We start from the raw sequence: 13,539 nt of genomic DNA on the forward strand, positions 1-13,539 counted from the left end.
ATCTCCGACGGCGCGTGTCTAACTCAATTCCTAACTAATGTGTCACGTTGCACTTGCAGGACACCACTAATAGCATTTGTATTACACTTAATTGAAACTCTAGTACGTATCTACGGATAAAACTATTAATCTACAGGCTTTAGGCTTATTTAATAAAAAGGAAGAACAACATTCCTTTTTATTAAATACTAGCTGACCCGGTTTACTTCATTCCGCCTAACAATCGAATAATATCGGCTTAACTTTAGTTAAACTTAATTTAGAATTTTATTAAGACAATAAGATTAATACATTTTTTTGCAAATACAGAAATGTTTGCTTTCCATTGTGAAAGAAGTTTTACACATTAGGCCTCTTGTCTCCAGCGCCAATATTTCGATACATGTTTAAATACTTACTGATGTAAAAAATAAAATTATCGGAATTGAACTGACACGAATTCGATGTAAAAGGAGTGTAGTTTTGTCAACAGACGGCACCACATACTGTTAGCATTTGTAGAATTATTTAATTGATGAATTTATTTATTGTTATCCGATATTTTGTTACTTATTCTGATAATTAGATCGGAGAATAATCCACCAAAAAAAGTTAACTAACAACAGCCACAGCGACAGTAACAGCCGATCTTGAGTTATAAGTGGTGTATCTAAAAATAATTTGTTATATATATATATAATAATGATCAATGCATCTTGGAATTTATTATAAATATACATGTTTTTTATTTTTTGTATATTGTATATGTAAAACTTGTTAACTCTGCCTTATGTTTTAGTGTGTATTCGTTTTTTGGCTTGTGTAGAATGTCATAACTATATAAAATTGAATAATTGACTACTACGCTGCTACGTAGGTGTACGCTGTACCGCAGAAAATTGCTACGCAGTCGCCCGGTCTACGCAGTTACCAAATCGTGTTCTAATTATTTTTTCAGAAGTTAAACTTTTCATTGATGGAAAATTTCACTTTTCTATCACACTTTGCTATCACTTTGGCCTAGATACAAACTCGATCAATATTAAAACCAGTTTTAATTGTATTTGGGCTCATGTGGTTTTAATTAGTGGGTTTACAAACTTTTATGTTCATTTGTTTGAAGTTTTAACGCTACTTTAATGGCACTCATAGTAATTATTTTAACTCTTTAGGTTTTTTGTTTTTTGGTTGTTTTAGAATGTATAATTTAATCTATATACAATATACCGTCGTATAGTGTCTAAGAAATAATTAATTTTATTAGTCAATTGTTTTTATTATATTTAGGATATCAAATCAAATCAAAATATCTTTATTCATATAAGTAAATATGTACACGTATGAACGTCAAGAAAATAAAATAATATTAATGGTAAATTTACATTTACAACCAGTTTGCAAGTCAAGGGCGTAGAGCGGGTAGGAAGAACTGGCAAGAAACTTTCCGCCACTCTTTTCAATCGCCAAATTTTTAATACAAATTGTTTGAACTGGAGCAAATCAATCCCAAGGATTAGGATCATTTAAGTATTCGTTACATTTATAAAAGGCTTTATTAATTAATTTACTTTTAACAAGGGCTTTGAATATATTTAGTGATAGTTCTCTAATTTCGCTTGGGAGTTTGTTGTAAAAACGAATACAATTTCCATATAAGGAGTGGTTTATCTTCTGGAACCTGGTTGTTCGCACACTCAAATTAGTTCTATTACGCGTATTATACTGGTGAAAGTCACCATTTGTTTTAAAATCGTTTAAGTTTTTTGTATATACAAGATTTATATATAAAGTAGTAGAAGAAACAAAGTGGCCACACGTTATTTTGAGTAACATGGAATAAGCCTATAGGTGTGGTATAACTTATAATCACGATCATTGCCGTAGTGGTAAAGTGAGGAAAGGGAACTAAAGTAAAAGCATCCATAACAAACCGTTAAGCTAAGTTTTTTCTTATTAAAAACAGACATGTCACAGACATCACTAAAGAAATTTATTTAATATATATTTTTGATACATTAAAATGTTAAATATGTAACTCTGGTACATTTATGAATGGGTGCATTGCTACAATTTCCCACATTTTAGAAAATAAGCTGTTTTATAGAGTAATTCCGTAATAAGCTATTAGGAAGCTCATCTGATGTTTAGTGATACCGCCAGCCTTTTATAGTTTGATACGCTCTTTTCTTAAAGAACCCCCAGTGGTATTGGTTCGGAAATACTTCGGTTGATAGTTGGTTCTACATAGTGGTTGTACACGATAAACACTGTCTGGAAACAATTATTTTGCGTCCTTATGCGTAGTAGATCTTTATGATTACTATTATACCGGATACGTATGTAACTGTCACTGACCTGCACAATAAAACCCGTTAACAAGATAACAAAAATTTGTATAAAAAGTCTAATAAGACGCAGAACATGTACGGGTGTGGTTAACGAGGACCGGATATGGAGTAGGGTTCTATATATATTGTATGAAGTCTACCTTGTTTAACACATTACCAACATTGTATTGTTTTCTTACGATATTTTTCTACACATCAGGCTTAAGAATTACGTGCTTACGTTAAAAGGTATGTGAGGGTATATAGAAGAAATGATGCTGTGAATTGAGACCCACAAACCTTCAAATTGAAATACGAGAAGATAAAATGCATGTTTTTTAAGACCACAGTAGTTCGTCATATCTTAATATATATATATTTCTTGTGTGCGTGTGTATGTGACTGAACTCCTCCTAAAGGACTGGACCAATTTTGATGAAATTTTTTGTGTGTGTTCGTGGAGATTCGAGAATGGTTTAGATTCACAATTTTGTCCGCTGGACAATGTTTTTTTAAATTAATTAGTAGTTGTTGATTTTGGAATGTTTTACATTGGATCCGACAGACGGCGCTACCATCGCACTGTCAAATTTTAAATAATTTTCGTATTTTAATTTTAGTCTGTCCCGACAGTTAGCGCTGCGATCAAATTAAAAAAAAGTTTTGTTATCATTGTGTTATTGTAGACCATGTGCTGGATCATTAGATATTGTCATAACATTTGAATAATAATTTTCATCAAAATGGTCCAGAATGTTTTAGCTTATTAAAAAAAGTTTGAAATTTTCAAATTAAAGACGTATAGACAGGACAACGTCTGTCGGATCCGCTAGTATAGTATAAATCCAAACGATTTACAATATTAATATATTTACTATACAAAAAGGGTTATCATAAATAGAATAAACAGGAAGGCATCCAGACAGAGAAGGTTCGCATTGTTCATAACAAAGTAATATTTCAAGCCGAGTAATGGGAATATTAATAAAGTTTTGTCTTGGCTGAAGTGGCAAGTCCTGTCCTTACTCTCTGCTTATTCACAATAGCTATGTACATGAGTAATTTAATAAAATTGTGTTCATACAAAGTAAATTCAATTTATGAACATTCAACAAATATACGGTATATTTGGGCAGTATAGCAAGTAAGCCTTGTGTTTCTATATGTTTAAACATATATACATACACCATTCTATTTTCACAAATGTTATTTTCAACAAAATAATCGCCAAAAGAAAAGACAAAAGACTGATTATTGATAAGGAAAAGAAAATTAGTAATGCAGATTTATAAATGTGAGATTATATAATACGAATGCAGGTTCGTCAACATTTAAAGTTTTGATCTTAAATAATTGAAGTCAATGCAAATAAGTCTTGAACATACATAGGGCGTGTTGAATTTAGTTTGCTTAGTTAAAGGGTTAATTTACGATACAAAATGCTTCCTATTCTTGGAAAATTGGAACGGTGGTACAAGCCTTTGCCGGATTGCTTTGCGACGAAATTAATCTTGCTAAATGCAGCACTATACGAGTCAAATTAAAGTTGAATAAAACAACTGAATATTAATCCAAAAGGCATAGATAAATTAGAGCTAGTACTGTACTGCTGTGGAACAGGTATATTAAACCTGTTCCACAGCGGAACGTAAAGTTCTGCGCTCTTTATACTCAAGTCATTTTCGTTTCCATCGGACTGTGAGAGATTTGGTTTGGTGAGTGCTATGTTTCTGCGCACACACATGTACGCTAAGACATCTGTTTAGAATGACCATTGAATGCATGGTCAGTCTAATAATATTAGCCTTGTCGAGTCTTTTCGTTATTTTCATATCAAGTTTACAATTAATTTGATAAAAAGCTCTCTAGCGATTTATATATTCACCCTATTTAAATGAGAATTTAAGCTGAACTTCGCAATTTATGTACATACAATTTTCGGAATTAATATTACACAATTTGTCATCTGCGAAAATCGTGAAAATAGCAGTAACGAAGTTAGGCAAAATTATAAAACTCGCGTTCACACCCTGTGGAATGCAAACAGTCAACTGTTTTACACAAACTTTGGCATACGTCGTTGAACTCAAACAGAGGGTAACGAAAAACCCAAATATTGATGAGCTTTCATATCTGTCAATATTTTGGAATATGTAATAGAGCGGCCAGTCTTCAAAGGGCTCAATTTGTATTGGTCTCGATGTGCAAACTTTATAATTGGTCGTAGCCCTCCAATACCGAACCCTTGCAGTGGGAGCGATAATTAACTCCTTGATTCTGTGACAATATCCAGCTTCTCGAGTAGCTAATTGTGGATACGGTATTTTATTTTATTTTATCGGACACATTTACTGTAATCTTATTCATATACAAGAACAAAATAGAATGCTGGTTTTGGACGAAAGTTATATGGCTATGTTAGATTTTGGATGTATGCGGCTGCAGACGAGCGTCTTTTTTTGATCTTGAAGTTGAAACACCATTTCCGTCTCCCTTGCATCTTTAAGTGTGCTAAGTGTTTTACTCGACTTTAATCATCGTTATTTAGAGAGCCCGGTCTAACTACCTAGAGTATACAGCTATAACATTTTTGAAACAAGATCTTTGACGTTTGGGTTTTTACCACTGAAAATTCCACAGTGCTCACCATGCGACGAATACTACAGACCAGGTAACGACAGATGGCGAATACATCAAAGTCATGCATATAAATCGGCTGAAAAGCTGAAAAAGCCAGCAAATTCAGGAGTTTAGGCTTAGGAATATGAATTTGTCCCATTCGGTGTCGAAACCCTTGGTCCATGGGGTCCTAGCACTATAAGGCTTTTTAGGGAAATATCAAAAAGGTTAGTCGATATGACAGGAGACAGAAGAGCTGGCAGCTACCTCGGACAAAGAATTAATCTAGCTATTCAAAAGGGGCACGCTGCCAGTATCTTCGGAACCTTGCCTAAAGAGACTTCTTTTAATAATATATTTTAATTATTACATTTCAAGGTTAGTTATTAGGTTTATTAGAATTAACTACACTTATATTTTTTATTTGTTCATAATGTTATAATATATTTTTTGTTGGTTTTATTTTAATTTTTGTTTGATATTGTATCTGAAATAAGCAATAACTAGACTCTTATAATTTATATTACTAACTAAGTTTGAATTAAAACAGTTCTCAGTGTGCGTGTTTTAACGTCTACGGAAATCAAATGATTATAAGTCTTATTATTGCGTGACTGAACCTGTTAGGGGAGTTTCCTTTTTATTTCCCAACAAGTCTACGCTAATTTAAAACCCGAATCTCACAGCCAAGACAGTTTGACGTGTAGCTAGCGTGTTTGTTCAAAGTTTGTACGAAATTTGTAATGGAAGAGACTCACCACTCAAGACGTCACCAGAAATTACACCGTTGGAGTGAATGTTATACTATTATTATTAAATAGAAATCTAATCATTTTGTCGTGTATTAAAGTTTTTGTTTATTTATTTTATTTAAGGCAATTTATATTGAAATATTTTTTATGTTTATTTTAATCTTTACTGCTAATTAAGCGTTAAGTTTAATGAACAATTGACAACGGCTTTGAGAAATTTATGTAATGTTTGGTATTTATATATTTTCATATGTTCCATATTAAAAAAGCTGGTAAAATATATATAATAAGCTGTAAAAAGTCAAGTGACGTGTAGCAGTGGGGTATACTGGACTAAACTGGTTTTCAGGCTATATAAGCACGGCGCGCTGTATGGTCGGGCGCACTTCTTCGACGCTCGCACTAGATATAGGACGTTACTATTGTTGTTAAATTTGTGGTTAATTTCGTGTAATTTAATTTGGTTATTTTTAGTAATTTTATTTGTTAATTTCTAACTTCAGTAGTGGGATTCGTTCTCATTTCTCTTTAGTTTAAATTAACGCCCACGTGGTTTTATTTTAGTCAGTTTGAAACGCGAGTGTTATACGTTTAATAAAAATAATGGAGGGTAGGCGGTGAACACGTAAAAAAATGACGGTGTGCCCGTCTCTGGGCTTGAAGAAACGTTACAGTCGATATTAAACCGTCAACCGACGCAAGCGACTGAGCTATGTCCACCAGTGGTGTCACCACAACAGTGCTCAGCAACACCACCGCGAGGGGATCGGCCCTTTGCACCGACATGCGCAACACCATCGGATTTGCTGCTTTCTTCCTTAAGTGACACTCGTTACCACCTGGTACTGACGGTTCGCACAATGGTACTGAGAACGCTCCGGTGCCAAGTTCAAGCAGCGCATGCGAGTCAAGCACTGATCTGGTACTTAATCAGGTGACCGACAAACTAGTAAGTGCGTTGAGCACAATTCTGGTAAGATCTAACTCCATTTATATTTCTAATTTTGATCCGTCTTTCAAATATTTCGATATATGGTGTGAGCAGGAAGACTCTGCGCGGTTGTCTAATTATTGGGATGACCGTGAGTGCTTATCTCTGATTGGATATTGTTTGAAAGGGGATGCTAAAGTGTGGCTAAATGAGTGGCTTAGTAATGATCATAGTTGAGAGACAACAGACTCTGATAGTTATCTCATGTATTGCGTGTTGTACGAGGAATGAGTGAAAAGTTAATTGTCGCAGTAGTTATTCAGGGTATTAAGGACCCACAAGTTCGCGCCGCCGCGACTTGTGCTAATTTATCATCGGAAGGCTTAGTTAAATTCCTCTCATTATATACCAAGCCTCTAGAACCGCGCTCTATAATACAAAATCACGTTAAAAGGCCAAATTTGCGAGATAATTTCTGAAAACGAGATAATTTTCAGTCTAATATTAACTGTTCATGTTTCATGTAGGGAAATTGGTCATATACAAATTTTGTGTCCTAAAAAAAACTAAGTATGAAACCGCACCAGAGACTCAATCTACAAACAATTCAAGCTAGATAAAAGGCAGTTTTCTAATATCAAAATTATTTGCACATTTTGTAAGAAGGTAGGACATAAAACGGAGGACTGTTTTGTTCGACAGCGTTCCGAGTCGAGCGGTAGGCTAAATGTTAACTTTACATGTTAACAACCAGATAAAATTAAATAAAAAAAATCGACACCACTCCCGAGATTCGTAACACCTGAGGGTCACTATGAGTACATAAAGATGCCATAAGAATTAGGCACTGCACAGGTTGTATATCAACGAATTATATCAAATACGTTACGATTTTACATAGATTCAGGCAGAGCCCTTGTGTGTTGTAATTGTGTATATGACGTATTATTACCTAGTAAAACAATAGAAGAGGGTTTAGGTAAATTACATGATGTGTCAGAGATGGGGGTAAGGGTAAGGGTTCAGGCAGGCTTTTTCATTAATTAAAAAAAATGTAACTTTCAGACTACGGAGATCGAGTATCTATGCCGAGTCATTAGCAATGGTCAAGATATGAAGACATCGTGCATTGCGAGGTTGACTCGCAAGGGTGTGCATTTCAATGGTGGCGATTTTGCATTTGTGCCAAGCTGTTGGTAAGCTAGACTCCTGTATGCGCGGACCATATGTGGTTTTAGCGACGTTTTCGCAGGACAGATATGAACTAAAATTAGTCGCTGGTTCTTATGGTAAAGCTGCCGCGGAATACATGTTGCCCTGGCGCGAGGAATGGACCCCTGATGTGTGTGCCGCATTCTTTGAGAGTAAGTAATTTTTACTTGCCTTTTCAAAACTTATGTATGTTGATAAATGTTTGTGAAAACTGTCATTTTATTAGAACTGCTTATCATATAGGTAGTACCTATTTTGGTAAAGACCTGCGGGAGTCTTGTGTGATAGTAATGGAGTCGCTCTTACTATCAAAAGCAATGGAGTCGCTCTTGCTTAGTGTGCTGTACAGTAATGGAGTCGCTCTTACTGTTAAAGCAATGGAGTCGCTCTTGCTTAGTGTGATGTACAGTAATGGAGTCGCTCTTACTGTTGAAAGCAATGGAGACGCTCTTGCTATGTAAAAAAAAAAATGAACTAATGTTGTGTCGAGAGTAATGGATGCGCTCTTACTTTCGATGAAGTTATGTTAATTTAACGTTATAATAACAAAAATGATGTTATTTTTAGGTGGCGCTGATGATGACGATAGTCCTTCACCACAACCACCGCACGTGATACAAGAGTCATCAGCAGGTCAAGTTTCAACATGCCAACCTGCCTATCATCACACGGGCGAGGACGCACCGTCGTCAGGAGAGGCCGAATAAGCTGTAAAAAGTCAAGTGACGTGTAGCAGTGGGGTATACTGGACTAAACTGGTTTTCAGGCTATATAAGCACGGTGCGCTGTATGGTCGGGCGCACTTCTTCGACGCTCGCACTAGATATAGGACGTTACTATTGTTGTTAAATTTGTGGTTAATTTCGTGTAATTTAATTTAGTTATTTTTAGTAATTTTATTTGTTAATTTCTAACTATATTTTATACTGCTAGGTAAGAGTTCATTTACTTTTTGTTTGTAAAGTTTGGATATTGTTATATATTTTATGAAAACACTACATAGGTACAATATTACGCTGAAGCCAGTATATAATTAAAAATTTCCTGAAACTCCAGTTAACCGTTTCCTTGAAAACTACCCGCGTGACCAGTCAGAAAGCTCACACGAAAGCTTGCAGTTGACAGTAGGGAGGGGAGATGTTGTTTCCGCTCATGTCACAAGTAACGTACAAAATTAGAATTTTCAACTTCAGTAACTTGTTAGCATATTTAAAGTGCTATACAATGGAGCTTTATATATCACACACCTTTTTAGAACATAATTATTAAACTTTATTCGACCATAAAGTCTTTGGTTTACTAGATTATCAACCGATATAATTTTCTCATCATTATCAGTATCATATATATACCAAACATCAATTAAACTTAGTAGCATATTATATAGCGGTAAAAAGTAAAACAAGCTATAAAACCTTTTTATAATTACTGGTGTTACTTAAGATATAATGAAGAAATCATTGGTATAACTCCTGGCTTGGCTTATAGAATGAAATAACCGTTTCTTCATTAGTGGGGTATATAGGGTTTTGTATATTACCAGATAATTCAAATTCATTTATACATTTAGGTAAAACTATTTACACTTATGAATGTCCATAAAGAGATACATATTAAGTGCCAGTTCTCAAATCAAGGGCGTAGAACGGACGAAAAGAAAGAACTGGCAATACGCCATATTTTTAAATCACCAAGTTTTTTGTTTTACGAAATGTTTGTTAGGAGCTCCAACCATTAGACCATAATCCATATGACATATTGAGTAATTAAATACTTAACTATCTGTTTTTACTACACATATTATAAATTAACAAGTAAAAATATCGTTTATTTTTAATATGGGTTTTCCGTTAGAATTGCCCATAATATTAACATGAGTTGTATTACCAAGGTCGCTACCGCATAATATAATTTTGTTGAGTGTCTAGTATTATTTTAGGTTTGCGTTCAGCTTATCAATTGTGCTTTACGACTGTTATTTATGTTACCAAGGTGTTCGTGTTGACAGAAAGCCGCTTAAACAAAGGCTACGTCTAAATTAATGGTCACTAATTCTGAATATAACGCTAATATAAAAATACGCATTAAAATTCTCTACTGGGACTCAAGGGTAATATAATGCTAATTAACTTCCAGAAATTCTCTTTGTACTTTCAGTAAAAAATATGAACTAACTTTTAATTACTAAGTTTGTTATATCTATGTATATTTAAAATATAGCATATTTAATAAATTGGCATCATCTTTGAAATAGATAGAAAAAGAAACTTATAACTAGAAACCAATTACACAGATTATATAGTGTCAGAGAACATTTTTTTTTGTTATTATTAATATAGCGAATTGTTATTTAAGCTTTGTCTGAAAACAGGAAAATTTAATACTAAGATACATGAAAACTTTATTAGACCTGATTGTCGTGTACCTTTGAAATACACAAATATTTTTAACTGATAAATATTATACGTTTCTATAGTAGTGTTTATGCAAACTGACAAGGAATTTACAGTTTGTTGAAAACGTATTAATGAGTACTAAACAGAATTTCTATAGTTTGTGGTAAAACTCCTCAAAGCCTCAGATTTCAGATATTTACAACGTAGACATGTGCTCGTTGTATCGCCCCAGTATTATACAGTGCAGTTAATTAAAGCGCGCAGTAAAGCCGCCGGGCCTCGGGCGAAATGGGAAATAGCTAATTATGAACTTGCGTACCGGCTTAAATCTACTAGAAATATGTTGTGTGTTAGAGGTGTGAGCGGGTGTTGACTTTTCATATAATATTTCCACTACGGTTCTTAGATAATTGCTTTGAGCCGCACGTTGTTTCCTAGAAAACAATACACGCGCTATACATACGACCCGTAGAAATCGGTCGGATATAAAACTCGGACTATTGTGTATTATGTCTATATGTAAGATAAGTATAATTATTGCGTCATTACGATTTGTTACAAAAAAACTTAAAAAAAAAGTTTTTTTGTAACAAATTGATAATGTTCAGTATGTAAATATATATTTTATGAACCTCGAGATTATATTCCTTTGGATCCAATGGAATCCAATAGAAAATCCACCGCCTGTTACTTGTACACTACGTCAATTTCTCTGGTTGCGCGATAAGTTGAATTAAAATATGGGTCTAGTTCATTTGAGTTTACTATTAGAATTACTAGAACACAATAAGCCTTCGTTCCTAACCACAATGTAGCTTTCAGTTTTCTCTACAAACAATAATTGAAAGCGACTATTTTACTGATTGATAATATATGTTGGGTCAAAATAAATTAAAACTAATAAAAACACGATGGGTCTTCAGAGTTCAAATGCTTCGTGATCATTTATTTATTTATTTATTTAGTAATCCTATATATATTTAATTACAAACAAATACATACACTGAAAATATAGCCAAAGATGGAATATATGATACATTTTACTAGAAAAAGATTTAGAAAAGGGAACAAACAAACAAAAAGTAAAAAGTATTTTACTTTTACTAAACACCTACTTGCTTAATAGAAAATTTGTTTTTCATATTAAGCAAGTAGGTGAATAGCTTTCTGTGGCCTAAGGCATGGCATGACGGTTTTATTTCAATGTGTTTCTTCATCGTAACAGCGAGTGTTAAGTATTAAAGAAACAGAGGTGTGTGTGTAAAACCTTATTGGGCATTGACAATCGACTGACCCTGCTCCCGCTTATACCAAGCAGGAGCAGGGTCAGTCGATTGCTTATATGATTTCCTGTTGATTACTTAGCATATTCGATAATCAATAGGTTAGCCATATCTCTTACATGCTAAGGGTGTAACAGTAAGCGACCGGAGTTACACGCTGAAGCCACTAAAACAGTGCTCAACAAAGCCTTAAATAATGAATGAGTTAATGAACTCAGCACCTTTTATTATGGTTTCAACCATGGAATGTAGAAATTTTGTATATACATAGTTGTTTTAAAAAATTTCTTGTAATCTGTGGATACCATAAATTCTACGACGTCGTCGCGCAATCGCGGTATCAAATTGTTTCTGACAGCTGCTGTATATCAAATCGGAACCTCGGCCACTGGAACCTTTTGGCCGGCTTGTTAGTAGATTGGTCGAGAATCCTCCCTTTTGGCAGAAGAATGACAGACCGTCCTTCCACCACACATAACGAGAAAATTCAAGGGGTAGGAAACAAAGTTAAAGGTTTGATATATACTATCGACTATCACTTCAAGTATATGTAAATATTTACGATATTCGATGAATAAAACCCGATATGACACTTTTATTACTATCTTCTTATTAAGACTTAGGAAACGTTAAATTATTCACAAATAGTCGATGCAACCTTTGTAAATAAGTAGCTATAGGAATGATAAATAACATTTCAGTGCATAAGACTTTTACGTGAACATTATTTTCCCATTTCACTTTGTACAAAGTCATTTTCTTTTGAAATAGTTGTTGTCCAACGAGGCATGAAATTAGGGAAACAAAATCACGTGTGCTATCAGGCACTTAAGTTACTTATATATAACACCGTATAGAATGTTTTGAAAGTAAAATTTACGGCCATTTTTAGTTTAAAGATGGAAGTAGTTAATAAATGAAAAAACTTTAACAATTAATACCAAATGGACAAAAACCTTATAAGTTAACAAACAAGTCGGGTCAACCCTTTTTATTAATGAACATAATTACAACTATAAAAGTGTGGTACTAAAATTAATGATAAAACAAAATTAATTAACATAAGACACACCGAATAAAAGTTTTTTATCATTAAACCTATACGAAGCAAACTTACAACAAAATTGCATTACCACATACCAGTACAATAAACAATATCTTTATGATAAATAAATCACCTATCAAGTAAAAAAATATAACGTAACCCGATATAACAAATTGTCTTGTTAATAATACAAAGAAGGTCATAACAATACTCATTCCGCCTTAATAATGATAGCGTTTCTTGGAAAATTTTCAACTGCGGCCTTAAGAGAATGACCGCTACAATGCATCGAGACATTTAACAAATTTATACAATCTATAAATTCATCCAATTTTGAACCTTATTCCTCAAGAATAGAGAGCAGACAGAAATCCTATTATGTTGTTCCAGTGTAATCCAAATGAAACGTTGACACTGAGCCGGCAGTACTGAAGGAAAATTGTAAGATCAAATTAGGTCTAGCTCCAACTCCTCTCAAGAAAGGAATAATCTAGTTGTTATGAAATGAAACATAAAGAATCACTTTATTAAGTTCAGTGTTTTGTATTGAACTGGAGAAGATTGAATGCAATAATAAAACATGTAACTAGTATTAGTAGCGTAGAAGTAATGCAAGGGATTCTTGATTTTAAGGTGTTTTTTAGACCGGTTACGCTTAATAGATTGGTATTATATACGTAATTAAGATCGCAAATTAAAAGTATTGCGGCACGACTTAAACCGATGATTCTACGACATGTATCAGGCAGAAAGCCTTCCCAATAAAAAAAAAATGATTTACGAAGACGATTTTCAAACAAACATAAGTATTGTTGATGTATATAGTAATAATAAAAAATATTGTAGTATGTGAGATAGTTTACTTATACGGTACCGTGATGGTACTATTACAAGGTTTTCAAGGTTTGGAGGCCTCGGGGCAACAAATTATATTCCATGAATTTTTGTAAAAACAAGTAGATTCTTTTGATATTTAAACTTAACAAAAGAAAAGT

At 33.7% G+C, this 13,539-nt stretch overlaps 1 long non-coding RNA gene across 1 annotated transcript; it reads left to right on the plus strand.

The window, feature by feature from the left end:
• The first annotated feature begins 6,212 nt into the window (after nt 1–6,212).
• LOC123690714 lies at nt 6,213–8,438 on the plus strand. The gene is made up of 3 exons (XR_006751315.1): nt 6,213–6,650; nt 7,674–7,972; nt 8,388–8,438. It is a non-coding gene; the product is annotated as an uncharacterized LOC123690714 (long non-coding RNA).
• Nucleotides 8,439–13,539: the final 5,101 nt, after the last annotated feature.

Source organism: Pieris rapae, chromosome 3, assembly GCF_905147795.1.
Source record: "Pieris rapae chromosome 3, ilPieRapa1.1, whole genome shotgun sequence".
Taxonomy (NCBI): domain Eukaryota; kingdom Metazoa; phylum Arthropoda; class Insecta; order Lepidoptera; family Pieridae; genus Pieris; species Pieris rapae.